The sequence below is a fragment of the Vidua macroura genome, chromosome Z, assembly GCF_024509145.1.
Source record: "Vidua macroura isolate BioBank_ID:100142 chromosome Z, ASM2450914v1, whole genome shotgun sequence".
NCBI lineage: Eukaryota > Metazoa > Chordata > Aves > Passeriformes > Viduidae > Vidua > Vidua macroura.
Window position 1 is genome coordinate 40,441,531 of NC_071611.1, and position 16,219 is coordinate 40,457,749.

Genomic DNA, 16,219 nt, shown 5'->3' on the forward strand with positions numbered 1-16,219 from the left:
TAATTCACTATTCATTTAAATCATCCTTGGAACTAGCACTGCCCGCTGAGCGAGAACCGAAGATAAAAGCGATACAAGGAAAACATTTAAAGGACTTGAAAAAATCCCGATAGGCCCTAAAACATTAAAACCCTGGCAGAGAACAACGCCTGCTCAGCGGGGGCCGCAGATCCCAGGCAGCTCCTGCAGCGCCAGCCCGCCCCGCAGCGCGGTCCGTGCCCCCGCCCGTGCCCGGCCCCAGGTGTCCCGCGAAGGGAAGGAGGGAGCCCCGCCCGCCCCGTCGGGCCGCCCCTCGCGGCATCCCCGCGCTCCCGCCCCGCTGGGGCCGCCCCCGCCGCTCCGCGGGCCGGGCCGGGCGCACCAGCCGGCGAGGCAGCGGCGCCGGGCCGGGTGCGTCTAGCCTGGGCACGCCGGGCAGGTGTCGGGGTGCGGAGCCCCCGTCCCGCCGAGGTGAGTGGGGAGCGCGGCGCGGCTGCGGGCGGGAGCGGCGGGGACGGGGCTGCCCCGCCGGCAGCTTCGCTCCCGCGGGGCTGGGCTGGGCTGGGCTGGGCTGGGCTGGGCGCTGCGCTCCCCCCACGCGACCGCAGAGGGACGCGGGGGCTGCATCGCCCGACGGTCGCTGTGGTCATGCCGGTATCGGCACCGGGGGCTTCATGCCCCGGCGGACGGTGAGGTGTAGCCCCCTCGCCGCTACCACCGGGGCTGTATTTGCCGGCGGTCGTGGGTGCCTGCCCCAGTTGCCTGGGGGCTCCGTCTCCTGCGGGAGGGCAGGGTGCATCTCACCACCCCGGGACTGAGGCTCTTCATCTTACCCAGAGTTGTTTACGCGGGTTAGCAGCCCCTCCTCCATGTGTCAGTGGGGTGATAATTCCCCCGTGATCCCTGGGGCTCCATGCCCACGGTTGCCGAGTGTTGCATATCCTCTGGAGGGGATCAGGGGAATGCGAACCCCATTATGTTGGAGGCTTCATCCCCAGGAGGCTGATGACTTGCAGGAGTCCATGCCCAGGGGCCAGTGGGGTCCATCGCTCTGTAGGTCAATGGGGCAGGTGTTGATAGGGTCCGTCCTGCCGAGGTTGGTGGGGTTTCATTCCTCTAGGGGTCAGTGGCCCATATCCCCTCATCTAGGGGTGCTTGTAGGGTCTCTGACCAACCCTTGCTTTGCTAATCCGCCGTGCCTGCCCGGGCGGCAAGGGGCAGCTCCATCGCCCGTTGTGACACTGTCCTATCTCCCGGCGTGGATTAGGTCATGATGTGACAGACAGTGCCTGTTACTATCTTGCAGGACTCGGGGATGTGAGGAAGAGGGGCTGCCGTTATAGAAAAAACAGCAACCACCCCCCACTTCCATGTACAGAGCAGTTTAATAAAATCAGACAGCATGAAGCATGTGGCCGATTTTTCCCCCCTAATCATCAGAAGATAGTTCTCTGTGTCATTAAATTCTCCTGTTCGCACAAAGCAGGCTGTGATATATGCATTGTAAGCCGGGGAGCAGTTGTGGATGAGATATACGCAAAAGGAAAACATCAAGAGCTGACCTCAAACTCTGAAGTTAACTATGCTGTCTCTCCTTCGGGTGGCCTGGGGTACTCTCTTAAACCTGTCTCAGTTTTTAACTATCTGACCATTCCACGTGTCCTTAAAAAGCTCTGATGCCCCTTTGAAGGTGCCATAAAGCTGTAAATGGGCTTAATATAGCCCATCCCGTTAACCCCAGTGCTTTCCCTCGGTATCCTTTTAATGAACAGCAATGCTCATGAATTTCTCTCAACGGGCTGTCAAGTCTTCTCTGCTTCTGGCTGGGAAAGAGCGCTGTGAAGCCTTGGGAGAGGAATCCTCCCAGAACTGCCTTCACTCTCTCGTCCCTGGGGGCTGCAGGAGTTTGTGGGGGATGAACACAAGATGCAGATGCGCTCTGGCCAGTGCAGTGGGTTCAAGCACTGTCCCTGCACCAGCCTCACCATCTTTAGTGGAGACATCAGGGTTGGGCTTTGTTTTACTGCTGGCAAAGGGGCAACTGGAGTTGTGAGCAGGGTGCTGTTACCAGAGTGCTCAGCGGTCTTGGTGTAGGTTCCTCTGCCTTCATTTTAAGACACACTGCAATGCCTGTACACCCTCTGCAACTCTCATGTTCATGTGCAGGATGCATGTCCTTGCAAATACCATGCTAATCCCTTGGGATGACTCACAAACTTTTGTAGAGTGCTGTCTCCCTCTCTTCCGTGGGTCTTTGCACTCGATGAATTATCTGGGTAGCCAAAGCTCATGCCAAGTGGAAGGATAACCTGTGATATTACCGATATTACTGAGTTAATAATTTTCTGAAAAACAAAATGCCTGAATGCAAATAGAATGGAAAATGTGTCTTTAAAGTCTTTTTCTTTAAAATTATTCAGTGCCTAGCCCAGAGGAAACCTATTTTTTAAAACTTTTATAAAACTCACAAACATTTTACAGAAGCAGGAAGTATTTCTTTTTCTTCTTCTTCTTTTTTTTTTTTTTTTTTTTTTTTAAGTATTTTGGTTTTCATGACATGAGGTCTTTTCTATGTTCCCTTTGAAATGTTGACAGGGGCATGCTAGTCTAAAAATCTTGATGTGTGAGTAGATGTTTAGTCTGGTGTACCAGCTCCTGAGCTGGCAAATGCAGCTGCCAGCAGCAGAGCAGAGCTGGGTCCAGCCAGGGATGCCCAGGCTTCCCAGGGTAGAAATCAAGACACTGATTGTCTCAAATGAGTTGAAGTAGGGAGAGAAGGTCAGAGTCTAAGTGGTATTGCAAAGGATTTCCTAGGAATGCAGAGAGCTGCAGCTGTCTTGCATGGCAGGTATCTACTGCAGGGGTTATTTGGCAATGCTGGTGACATCAAACCTTAATGTTGTAAGGGTCAGATTTAAAAGCTATTGCATATCTTCATAATATTGCCATGGGTATTTTACTAGCTTTTCAGTAGCTTTGTGAAATAAGGAGCATCTCTGGGCAGGATTTTGGCTGCGTGCAAGAGTCCTTGTGTTGGGAGGTAGGGAAGGCTTTAATATAAGGTCCATCTGTCTTAGTTCATCTGCACAAGCATTGGGAAATCCTTCCTGCCTTTAAAATCCAAGTCATGACATCTGTGGAAAAAAAACACCTTTATTTTTTTTTAAATTACAGTTCTTGTACACTGCACAGTTTGTGTCCTGAAAGGACAGCTGAATTGCCCTAAATGAAAAGGTCTGGGTTTCACCATAGTAATAGGTCTTATGATGCAGACACATTTCTAAACTGTTCTGAATGTTGTTACTAAAAGTAGGTTCTTTACTATATTTGTACACATTTCTATACTAGCTAATATTTCTGTATATGATTATTAGAGTATAGAACTTGTTCTCTTGCTGGGTTTCCTGCAGGTGTTTATGGGTGCTCAGTGTAGCGTTCTTACCTGAAATGAGTTCAAACCACTCATAAACTCCATTAGGTGAATGCAGAATTAAAAAAAAAAAAAAAAAAAAAAAAAAAAAAAAAAAAAAAGGTAGTTTTAACTGGGCAATGTTAAGTCAGGAAATACAGAGGCTGAAGCTCCAACAGCAATATTAACTTGGCTGCAGAACACATCCTGTAAGCTCTTTTATGACATACACCTCATAACATAAACAGGAATAAGCACGTAGATTAACTATGCAGAGAAGGAGTATAAAATAGTGTTTTTATGGATTTGTCCCCCTTGTCCCTGTGACAGCTGAGTCTTGCACAGAGCCTGGGAAAGCCTGGCACTGCCTTACTGCCAGGCTGGGCAGCGTGTCCAGCGCTGACTCAGGCATACCCGACTGCTGATGGGGTGAAAATAGCAGCAACAAATGAGTAATTTGGGGTCTGTTTCTGTCAAAACAATAGCAGGGTAATGAGCTGCATTTTGTTCTTTAAGGTCTGAATTGTAGCATGTATTATGCTGGAGCGTTCCCTCTTGTGCCTCTCCCCACTGGCGTGTCTGGCCCTGCTGAGGCTGCTGTGGTTGTAATGAAGTGCAGTGGCTTAGCTTTGGTGAGCCTCAGCTTTCTGTTTCTATTACCCACGTGTTATAGTAACAGCTCTCCCAGCTAATTTTAACTAGATCATGCACAAAAGTGATTAAATGAATATTGTACTTTAATACAGATCTGCAATGGACCAAACAGCATTGCTCTTTCTATGATATTGTCTTAATTAAAAACTGTGTTATTAACATATTCCACTGAATTGATAAATTTAGCCTGAAGGTCAAATAGTCTAATATGACCTTCACCATGTCACAAGACATTATATCTTGTGCAGTTACCACTGCTCTGAGCTGGAGATTTGCATGCGATGTGGTGTCATCTAGGGCAGAGTCTGTGGTCCTTCAGCAGCAGCTTCCAGCAATGACAGAGGTGGTCTGGGTGAATAAAATTAATTTATGGGTCCTCTCCAGGAGAAAACGATTATCCTTTTCTGTCTAAAAAGGGCTCCTAATCAGTATCAGTGCACTGATATTGCTGCCTTGCTGTGACATTGTAAAGCTCTGCAAGGGAGGTGGGAGCAGCTGTAATACTGCAATCTAATACTTCTTCTCTTATACCTGCCTAATGGCACCTCCTCTTCAGTGCAGCCTCCCAAGGATGCTGCTGGAACATTGTCATAAGTCATGCTGTTGTGCTTTAATTTCATTATTGTTCGATTTGGCCAGCATTTTATTCACTTTCTCTGCAGTGTTAGACAGTTTGCAAAGGGAGTTAGTAGCTGGGTGGGGAACAGCATTTACTGTGTGCACTTAATCTAAATTTCTCTCTAAATGGAATTGCATTAAAGTAATTTGGTAAAACTTTGAAATTTCAGTAAAGCTGCTTTTGATAATTGACTCCCCCCCCTCCCCCCAACTAACTGTGTTTATTAAAATTATCATGACCTCACACAGAATTGTTCAAATCAAACCGAGTGTCTGGATCCTGCTGGGTTTTGGTTCTGGCCATTTTTGCTGTGTGAGAAGTGAAGGTAGGCACTACTTTGGGGTCTCACCATGGTAAATGGTGAGCTGTTTCCAGTCAGCTCTCACAAGTGGAACAGTACCTGCCAGGATTTGTGCTGGGGGTCTTGTCAGAAAGAACAGCATTGAAAAATGAGAAAACCATGGAAAATGGTCTCTTCACTACATTAAAGACTTGTGAAACTTCTGTCATTCTGAAAAAAACCCTGTAATTTTTACACAGTGGAGCTATCCTCCCTGACTCAGACTGGAAAAAGATCTATTCAATGTTACATTTTAATCATATACAACACAAAGACTTTTGCTGTGCTGTTTAAAATCCAGCTTTCTTTCAGGCTGTGTTCTGCCGGGATGTTTTCATCCAAAACGGACTGCTGAGGCTGACAGGAACAGTCTGAAAAAGCAGCCCTAACCTTCCTTCCTGACACTTCAATAGTGACACCCACTGTGGGAAACTAGGGCATAAATGCATTAACACTTGTCACTGGGAAGAAAATCCTCTACATGATGGGGACCAGAAGAGAGTGATTCCTAGATTCGTGATACAAATTGGTTCATTATTTATTTCAATCAAAGTCTGTAGGTGCTGCTACAATGAAAAATTAAAGTGCACTTTACAGAATACATATGAGCTGACACCCTGCCAAACCCAAAGCCTTCCTGACCTACAAAACGAAGGAGAGCTTTGATGCTTGCTCCACTCTGCAAATTCTCAGACAAACAGGCTTTGTCCAGAATTTCGACAGAGGTAGGACCTCCTGGAACAGGTGCCAAACCCACTGTGTTCACTGTTGCCTTCCAGGGAAAACATCCTGCTTTTGCCTCCTGGTATTACTGATCTGCATGAGAGCAGCCCAGCTGCTTGATCTCCTGTAAATACTTTGGACTTCACTAGGTATCCTCTCACCCATGCCACTGTCCTGTTGCATGTTATCTGTAAAGTTTAGCAATGCTCTCATCTTCCAGATGGGTAAAAGACAGCTTGTTTCCTGCTGGAGCAGCGTTTTTCTGCTCCTTCAGCTGTATGCAAATACAACACTTGCATAAATCAGAAACTGTGATCTGACTGAAGGAACACGCTCCTACTTCCCTCTCTGCTTACAGGGCAAAAGCAGTTGTCTGGTGGTGTGGGGCAAGTCTAGCTTTAATACTGAGCTGTGTATTTTACTGGATGTGCTGGTCTTAGTATCATAGAATGACCAGGATTGGAAGGAACCTTAAAGGTCATGGAATTCCAACCTGCCTGCTGTGGACAGGGACATCTTTCACTGGATCAGGTTGCTCCCAACTCCATCCAACCTGGCCTTGAACACTGGGCAAACTGCCTTGCCAACCTCACAGCAAAGAATTTTTTCCTAATACCTAATCTAAATCCTCTCTCTTTCAGTTTGATGCAATTCTCCCTTGTCCTGTCACTATAGGACTACAAAGTCTTTCTCCATCTTTCTTGCAGGCTCCCTTCAGGTCCTGGAAGGCCACAATTAGGTCCCACCCCAAAGCCTTCTCTTTCCCAGGCTGAACAATTCCAACTCTTTCTGTCTTTCATTGTATGAGAGGTGCTTCAGCCCTCTGATCATCTTGGTGGCCTCCTCTGTGCTGACTTCAGCAGGTCCCTGTCCCTCCTGTGCTGGGAGCCCAGAGCTGGATGCAGTGCTCCAGGTGGGTCTCAGCAGAGCAGAGCAGAGGGGCAGAATCCCCTCCCTGCCCTGCTGCCCACGGGGCTCTGGATGCAGCCCAGGACATGTTTGGCTCTCTGGGCTGTGAGTGCCATGGCCAGGCCATGTGCAGCCTCTCACCCACAGCACCCCCAGGCCCTTCTGGGCAGGGCTGCTCTGGGTCTGTTCATTCCACAGCCTGTGCTGGTACCAGGGCCTGTCCCAGCCCAGGTGCAGCACCAGCACTTGGCCTTGTTAAACCTTATGATGCTCCCAAGGGCCACTCCTCAAGCTTGTCCAGGTTCCGCTGGATGGCATCCTGTCCTTCAGGTGTGTCAAACCACCTCAGCATGATGTAATCTGCAAACTTGGTGAGGGTGTGCTTGGTCCCTTCATCTGTGTCATAAATAAAGATGATAAATTGCAGTGGTCCCAGTACAGGCCACTGAGGGACTCCACTTGTCCTGATGTTCATCAGGACCCTGAGCCACCGACCACTACTCTCTGGATGCAACCTTCTAACCAGCTTCTTATCCATCTAACAGTCCACTCATTGAATCCATCTCTCTTCAATTTAGAGAGAAGGATCATGTTGTGGGGATCATGTCAAAGAATTTACAAAAGTCCAGATAAAACACATCTGTATCCTTCCCTTGTCTGCTGATGTGGTCATTCCATCACAGAAGGTCACTGGCAGGACTTATCCTTGGTGAAGCTGTGCTGGTTGTCCCAAATCATCTCCGTGTCCTACAAGTGCCTCAGCACAGTCTGTAGGAGACTCTGTTCCATGATCTTCACAGGCACAGAGGAGAGTGACAGGGGATTTCTTCCCTTTTTAAAGATGGGTACAATGTTTCCTCTTTTCTGGTCACCTGGGATTTCACCTGACTGCCACAACTTTTCAAATATCATGGAGAGTGTCTTGCAAACCAATCAGCCAATTCCCTCAGGGCTCTGGGATGCACCTCACTGGGTCCTGTGAACTTATATATGTGGTAGTACATTATTTACATTATGTATTTAGGTGGTCATAGATCTGATCTTTACATGGAGTGGGAGGGAATTTGGTCTCCCACAGTCTCCATCCTGCTGTCCATCCACTCGAGGGATGTGGGAAGATAGGTTGCCAGTGAAAACTGATGACTAAGATCTGTTGGGGTATGCATTTCTCAATACAAAGATCAAAAGGAGACTTAGCATCCATGGGTTTTGAGAAAGCTTCTGTCCAGAGTCTGCAGCAAAACAACAAACCCAAAAGGCTCTGCTTACTTAATGCCACCCTAACGCTCTGATGCACATGGTGCAGCTCCTTTGTGTCCTCTTTGCTGGGGAGGAGGGTGGATGGGACCCCTGGCAGCCACCACTGCTCACTGTAGTGCCTGGCTTTCAGCCCATCAGCTTTAATCAAGGCTGGCAGAAGCTTCAATGGTAACTGACCTCATGTTAAAAACTAAAGTCCCTGTCTCATCTGAACTCAGTTCCCTTCATGAAGGATTTCAGATGACAAGTGGGACAGGTATTAAACTTTAACCAGCTCTTCATCTTTAAAATATTAATCCTGTTCTTATGCTCTTACCTGTCTTCCCAGTGTGCCTGTATTTGAAGGAGTTCCACAAGTGATGACTGCCTATCTCGTGATCATCCCAGATCTGCAGTGCCAGTTTGTGGTTTTCAAGCCCTCCTCACAGGTGTTTCTGCTGGGAACATGCTCACCATGTTTATCTGGGAATACAAATATGCTGAATTCAGGCCAGCTTTCAGTTTTCTTCCCAGGCTCTCAGCAGCATAGATTATATTCCCCTTCTCTTAATCATCTTCCCCACCTTTTATTCTTCTGTACCACAGAGGAACCTTCCTCCATATGGTTGTATTTCAATCCTCGACTTCTTGGGTTGAGGAGCTGAGCAGAGAAATGTCTTAATTGCTATGATGGGGCTTGGGCTGTGAGATGACATGTGATACATCCTATTCCAGCAGGAATCCATCTCCTCTTCTTATGGAGTAGAAAACATCCTCCTATTTATCTTCTGAATAAAGCTACTAGCATTTCTGTATGGGAAATCTGTCCCGTAGCTCAGCTGGAAAGAAATAAATTCAGCAAACAAATGGGTGGCACCATTCCAAAATTCAGGTTGGTGCACCATGGCTGCTGAGAGGTGTGGGGCTCTGGGGAGTGGGGTGTGAGTGGGGTTTGATGGGCTTGGCTTGGCCTGCAGCCTTGTCTTTCAGGCTCATCAAAGGATTTAAACCTCTGTGCAGTGAGTAGTCTGAAATGTGGTGAATCACAGCTCCTGGAGGTGTAGGGTGGAAAGGACCTGCTGGGTCACCTGTGCTTTACTTTCAGGAGGATCCTTCCTAATTAAAGCATGACTTGTGTCTTATTTGGGTGGTTGAATAAATTGCTGTCCTCTCTGTGAGATGTGGAAGTGTATCTACTAATATGCCTGTAAATGTCTCAGCTGTGAGGTTGTTATTTACTGCACTATTGTAATGTAAATGTTTGTGGTTGTGTTTGCATTGATCACACAGAGAGTGCACACAAATTTTATTTCTTGAGGTAGTTAGGCTTGCTGGTTTTTTTACTTGCTGCTGTATCTGTTCTGTTAGACACTATATCATAGAAATTGCTTGAAGTATAATTGCCTGTCACTCAAGTGCCATTTTACAATATAGAGCTGTATCAATTAAAAGATTCTTCATCCTCCAATTAATTTTGATCCTTAGGGGTAGATAGCATTGTTTGTCTGCAGAGCATTCCACTAAATAATTTGATACTTTGTACATTTATTTACATTTAAATGTATTCTATGTGAAAGGTAATGGCCTGTAGTTAGAGCTGCAGAAAAGAACATTCATTGTCAATCTTCTGGCTGGCTGTGGTGCTCCCAGCATGGAGGCAGCCTGAGTGCTCCAGTCTGATAGATGTGAAATCACTGTGAAACCACAGCCAAAGAGAGGGCAGCTGTCCTCTTTTCATGTGCATCTAGAGCTGGGAGGTAGGGAAAGGTTTAGGTGTCACAGTTGCAAGTTTCCTAAATGAACTATTTTTTCAAGTTTGTCACTCTGAAGAACAGTATGTCCTACATGACTCTTTTGTGGGTGTGGGCAAGCATTGAAAATGGTAGCCCAGCTTGAGAAACACGGCTAAACTGTTTAGAATTGGTTTTCTTGTTTGGAGTGGTCCTCTAATGGAATCACTTTTCCGTACATACAGACACTGGAAAAATGGAGCTTATGAGTTGGAAGCCTTGAGTGGAGACAGGCTGCTTTGAGATTAATGATTTTATCTGTGGCCTTTTAATACCTCCTATAGATGGGATGATAGCTCTGGAGTAATCTCTCTAATGGGAGGCAGGAAGTCCTGCTGTTTGGAAGGTATGATACGACATCTTCAGTGTCTCTCTTCAGTGTTCATAGGGGATAATCCTAGCTTGGGGTAAGGGATGGCCTTAAATTTGATGGAGCTTAGATTAGTTGCCAACTGATTTAGGTATCTAATCTATAATGAGTAAAACTATTACTTGAATCCTGTAAGTATGCAAGGAAATATATTTTGAACTTTATGTACTATTAGATAGTTAAGACTGTGGACATTACATTAGCTAATAGCAATGGTACTGCCATGGGCTCATACTCACAGAGATCTCTGTATCCATTGTTTTTTGTTGTGGGTGGGAGGGAGGTGGCGGTTCCAAGAACTACTGTAAGCTGCTAAAACTGATTACATTATTATTTTTATATTTTTAACAAACTGTCAGTCTGTTAAAACTGAACTTGAGGTTTTCTATGGAAGCCCTAATACTTGCCTTAAAATCACCTGGTTTCATTTTGGTCTGTAATTGCCTGGAGTTCACCTGGCTGCACTAGCTGCCAAAAATGGTTGGTATTTCAAGGCCATTGTGTGGGCTCTGAGTGTCAATGTGAGTATAGGTTGTGTCAAGAGTCAACATCCCTTATTTGGGGGGGGGGGGGGGGGGGGAAGAAGATCCATGTGGGCCCATTTCTTCTAAAGCCAGAGCAAAACCCCATGTCTTTTACAGTCATCCTTTTCTTTCATCTCCCACTTCCATTTATTTCAAGATGATGTTGGCACTGCAGGGACAGTTTGCTCTTCCTCAGCTGCACTCGGAAACTTTTTGTTTGCTGGGAGGTGCCCTTGGCAGTTTGCATTGAGGAACAAACTGTGATTTCAGTTTAAATGGACACTGCTTCTCTTAAATAAGAACTTGTTTAAATAAAAGTCAGGTTAAAAACCAACTAAGAGTATTTAGAGCTTCCAGTTTAAACATGGCCTGGCAGGGATGTGCACAAGCTTGCCAGCATTTTGGAGAGGTGACCTTTACAGCAGCGTCCCTGTCTCCTTGTCGAAGGTGCTCAGGAAAGAGCAGGTTCTCAGTTTCCCTTAAATATTTCCAAATTTTGAAGGAATAATGAGAAAAGTGGCCTATCTTGTGTTGATAAAAAGTGAACGCGGATTTTTTTCAGAAACCTGCTTGTTTCAGTGAAGAGCGTGTAGGAATAGTCATGTCTGGTGTGTTGGGAAAGACTTATAAAGATATTCAGGACTATAAGCAGCTGCTTATTCTGGGTGCTGGCATACTTTTTTTCTGGCTACCTGGTGTGTCAGGTAGAAACTGCTGCTCAGTCCAGGCCACTGAATGAAGTGGTGACCCAGAGGAGTTGTGTGTCCACGGGTGACAAGCCTGGAATAGTAAACCCTCTCCCTGTGCTAGCAGTGCTCTTGCTACTTATTGCTCTGCATTGCAGGAGCCCAAACTGATATCCAAAATATGAGTTCCACCTGCCTCTTAGTTTTCCTGACCACTTTAATATTTGTAATCCTCCCTTTATGCTCCTATTGCTATGAAGAAAGGCAAATCAGGCAGGAGACCCTGATTATGTGCTTGAGAAGCAAGTAAATGGTGTTGGAAATGCTGCCAAAACATGAAAAGCAAAAGGAAAGGACAAATCTGGGTAAAAAATTATTTTCTGTTTCTTATATTGTATGTATTATTAATAGATGGAAAATTATTTCAGACAAAGCTGTGAATTTTGTTAGCCCTTCCAAAAACACTCTCATTTTTTTAAAGCTTCCCTGTGAGTATTATGGCCAACCTCATTTCACAGCTAGATATATTCATCTCAGTTAAATGCAATGGACAAAATGTACAAAACCCGACTGCTTTACATTATAAGCAGTTTGCATAAACATGAATTATTAAGGCCACAAAAGCTCCTAGAAACCAGCTGAAATGAGTGCACTGTTGCATTTCTTTTTTTCAAAACATGCATTAATTAATAAGGGGCTTAGTGCCCCAGACTGTTTCTCCCCCCCCACACACACCTCCATCAGATTTTGCTTTCATCGAGTGGAGGGGAAAGTGTCACTTCTCTCTCTTCTTCCTCCCTTTTGTTTGGCTGGAGCACAGGAAGGTGCCAGACTTCATTCTTCACAATCCAATCATTCACAGCCGTGATACCCTAAAATGCTCAGGCGGGTTGTGTTGGGGCTATTACAACAGCAACCTGCCCTCCAGAACGGCCAGGGGTTTCACTTCATGGCAGCCTTCTTGGACTGCCAGAATAGGAGCAGGAGTCTGAAGACAGGCTTCTAGGAGCTAGAGAGCAGTCACATCCACATTTGGGCAGTGCAGAGAGGGCAGGGTGCTCACAGGAGAAATGTGGAAGAGAAGACAATGAAGAGATGGTCCGGTTTGTGCAGGCATGGGCATTGAAATGAACAGGGCTAATGCCTTTATTAATGTTCAGCTCTTTATTAAAAAGATCAGCTGGGCAGGGGGCTCAACGCAGAGCTCGCCCCTGCGGTTGTAGCTTTTCCAGGTGGCCGAAAGGAAGGAGGCATGCAGAGTCTGTCACTGAAGTCCAGGGCAGCAGCTTCCGTGGTGGCAGCACCAGGAGCTCTCTGTCTTTCTCTTCCCTCTTCCCACAGCCTAATCTATTCTAGTCTTCTTGAGGTGATGGTGACGGGTAAAAGTCAATCAGGGGATGTGTTTCCCTCTTCCTCAGCTAGGGCATTTGTCTAGACCCCTCTTCTGTGTTTAATTCTTTATTTAGGGGTGTCTTTATCCCCTAAAAATACTCCCATGATCCCAAGGATTTTTTAAATTTGCATTTTAGTCCCAGAATGGCAGCGTGGGGTGGGTGGGAGGCCATTTATCTCCAGGTAGTTTAGAGAAAACAACAGAGCAATCAGCTAATTAACATTTCAATATCAGTACTCAGCTAGAGTTAGTAGTTGTTTTTAGTGTTGCCATGGGAACTAGGAAGGCCCTGCCCGGGAGTATCAGGAACTTTATTCATTATACAGGCACCTTGTCTTGTGCTGGTCCCCTCCATCTGGTGTGGGCATAGGCAGCACATGGTGTCCATGGAGGCATTGGAGCTGTAGGAACAGCTCCTCTCCAGCCCTTCCCAGCACAGGAAATAATTTTAGTGGCTTGAGTGAGAAAAGGGCTGCTGTGACTGAGGGGCCAAGCCCTCATGTGCAGAGAAGTGCATGTCAAGTTCAGTGCTGGGAGATACTTGCAGCAAGGAGCTGAAGAAAAAAAAAAAAAAAAAAAAGAAGCAGGAATAGAGTGGTGTTAATTTTTAAAACTAATTAATTCAGTTATGGTGCTGGCTGTAGAGGAGGCAAGTCAGATTAATTGTGTGGAGGGAAGAGGCTGCAGTGACGAAGAGGGAGTTGAAGATAACTTCAGTGGTGGTGTGGTGGGGGGGAAGGCTGAATCTGATGGAACTTCCACAGGAAGAAGCAGCTCAGATGAGAAAGCTTACTCATGGGACTCTATGTTTAGGAGAGGGGATGCCTTCAGAGATGGTCCTAAAATGTCAAAAATACTACAAGCAAATATTGCAAGTGAACTTGTGTATACGGTGGTTGAGCCTTGATATCCTGGAGATAGCAACGGATCAAGCAAATGGCTTGAGACTTTCTTATGTGGTTTGTAAGGCAAGTAAACCCCCTAAGGCAGACAAACCCCCTCTCTGTGCTTGTCACAAGTCAGTATGGAGAAGGTGGGGACAAAGGGTAATGGTTGGCATCTCTGCTGTCTGTGGTCCTGGCATCTGCAGAAGAAACTCAGGCAGGGTTTGGATTACTGAACCCCAGAAAAATGAAATCTTTACCTTTGGCCTTGCTGTGACTCCATTTTCCTTGGTGCTCTAATGAAATACAGCACAAATGCCAAGGCATCTCATGTGGTCTTCTGAAAATCTTCCCAGGTACCACACCTGTGCTTTATCTGCGAGGAATCTAATTTCTGCAGCCACTAGAGAAACAGTTCAAGGAAACACAAATGTTAAAGCCATTGTTCAAATGCCTCTGCTCTGCGGTGGGTACCTAGTTTCAACTTCTCAAACAGCAAAGAGGTCCTTTGGGATGAGTTTAGGGGGAGGACCTGCCTCTACCATGCTGCAAGGTGGGACACAAAGGCCACAATGCAAATATTCACCCCAAAGAATGATGGTTATTGGGCCTGCATTGTTAAAAATCAAGAAAAATGTTTGTGCCATGCTGTATTCCATCATGGTTTTTGAAAATTATGCTCATCAGAGGCTGCTTTTGATATACAATAAAAAAACTCTAAGCAACAAAGGAGCTTTAAAAGAAGCAAAGACTTGACATATTTGTTAATACTCAGGGTAGCAATGCATTAATTTTAAGGCATGCTTTTTTTTTTTAATAAAATGAGGACACTAATTAAAATTAATCCATTTATAAATCTTTCCACATCCAATTTTAAAGCATAAATAGAACATTTGCCTTGTCTGTCCCTTTTCTCATCCTGAGACAATACATACCGTGTCACTTTTAACTCTTTATGGTAATGAGCAGATAAAACTATCTTAAATGATTTGCTAAAAGAGATAAAAATTGGTGGCACAATGGAGATATCTTTCAAAGTGCAAGTAGGATGGCAGTGGAAATGTTGGGAGTGCCTCAAAATGGGTTTTAATGCTTGCCTTTTGGATCTGCAAACCTGAGCAGTTTCTTGCCCTGGCTGCTTCCCTGTCCTCCATTCCCACCCCTTTCACAAAAATGAGCTGTCTGTTGGCTGCCTTCCTTGAGGTGCATTTTTCAGTGTGATAATTTGCATTATAAAAGACACAGGGATTAATTTACTCCATTTTTGCTCCCAAAGTCAGATAGGATTTTAATAGGTGAGGTTGGAAAAAGTGAGGTATTGGACCAATCCACGAATATGCCATATTTGATTAATTTATGTGATTTAAAATTAAAAAAAAAATAAAAGAGAGAGGAAAAAAGTTTTATTTCTGTGACATGTGAGATTGCAGCATTGCCAATGCTGAAGATATTTTTCTGTGCCTTGTTTAGAGAGGAAGCTAAACATGACCTTGGGCCTGTGATTGTTGATAGCTCCTCAATGTATGTTAATTAGTAAAGACTGTGAGAAAAGTAGTACAGCTGCTCAGGGAACTATATATTCTAATTTTTTAATGTGTTCCAGATATTATCAGTTGTGCCTACAGATCTTTGGTGCAGTTGTGGCTGTGTGAAGGTTGCACGTGTCTGGGTACCACAGTAAGGCACTTGCATAGAGAGTGCTGACAAAACTGCTACCTCCTCCCACCCAAAAAAATGCCAAACAACCAAAAACCTCCTATAGGTGATACTTTAAACTTTAACATGAGCTGTGTGTCTCTGCTTTGTCTCATGCCATGCCAAAGTGAAGAGATAGCACAGGGCAGATCTGTTGTGTGTGAAGATGCTCCCCTCTGCTTTCATATGCAGATTTTTAGTAAAGCAAGTATGCATCTCTGCTTCTTGTCATTCCTGTCCCTGGGAAGTTTCATGTCCCTTGCTATCTTCTATCAGTTTTCTGCTCTTTGGTTTTGATGTCTGTTCTTTATAAATCTTCCAGCCTGAAATCTGCTGAGAACTGCCCCTACTCCTCCTTGGCAGGACTAAAGCTAAGCAGCTGCAGACAAAGTGAAGGTAAGAGGAGAAAAATTGCAAATCCTCAGAGAAGAATGTGCTAAACAAAGTTATGCTGCCTTGGGAAGGTTCATCTTGCTATGGTTCTCCTACAGACATAAGTGGGCAAGGAGTAGTTGCTTGGTGAATTAGCAGATGAAGAGTTTAGATATTTGTTTCCAGCAGTGTTTGCACTCTAAATATTTATCCACAGTGCACAAGAGCATTGTTCCACCTTTCCCAGAGAAGCTGTGCTTCTCTGGTAGGTAGGTTTGAGCCCCACTTCCTCCCAAGGGTAATGGGATTTAGATTTGTGATAGCAAGTTTATGGCTCCTAAACAAAGTTGCTGAGAAGGGCTGTTTTAAGCTGTGCTGCTGGTAATCAGTCTCCTTTTGTGAAAGCATAAAGAGACAGATGTTGCAATGCAGGAGTTAAAGCTCCACTGGGTGTTTGCTCGAGGTGCTCTTTCTCCATGGGTGCTGCCATGGGAGGTGGGAGAGTTCAGGAGGACATGGCTGGACACTCACCCTCCTCATCTCCAGAAAATGAGAGGGTTTCTCCTTGCAGAAAGCAACTTCTGCATGGTGCCGTGGGGGGCTTTTTGTCCTATTTTCAGTTTTAAAGTGCTG

General features: G+C 45.4%; 1 protein-coding gene across 1 annotated transcript in view; it reads left to right on the plus strand.

The window, feature by feature from the left end:
• The first annotated feature begins 379 nt into the window (after positions 1-379).
• PDZD2 (PDZ domain containing 2) overlaps positions 380-16,219 on the plus strand; it is a 202,264-nt gene continuing 186,424 nt past the window's right edge. The window contains exon 1 of the mRNA XM_054003663.1: positions 380-450. The gene's annotated coding sequence lies outside the window, so the exon portion shown is untranslated. The remainder of the gene's footprint in view (positions 451-16,219) is intronic.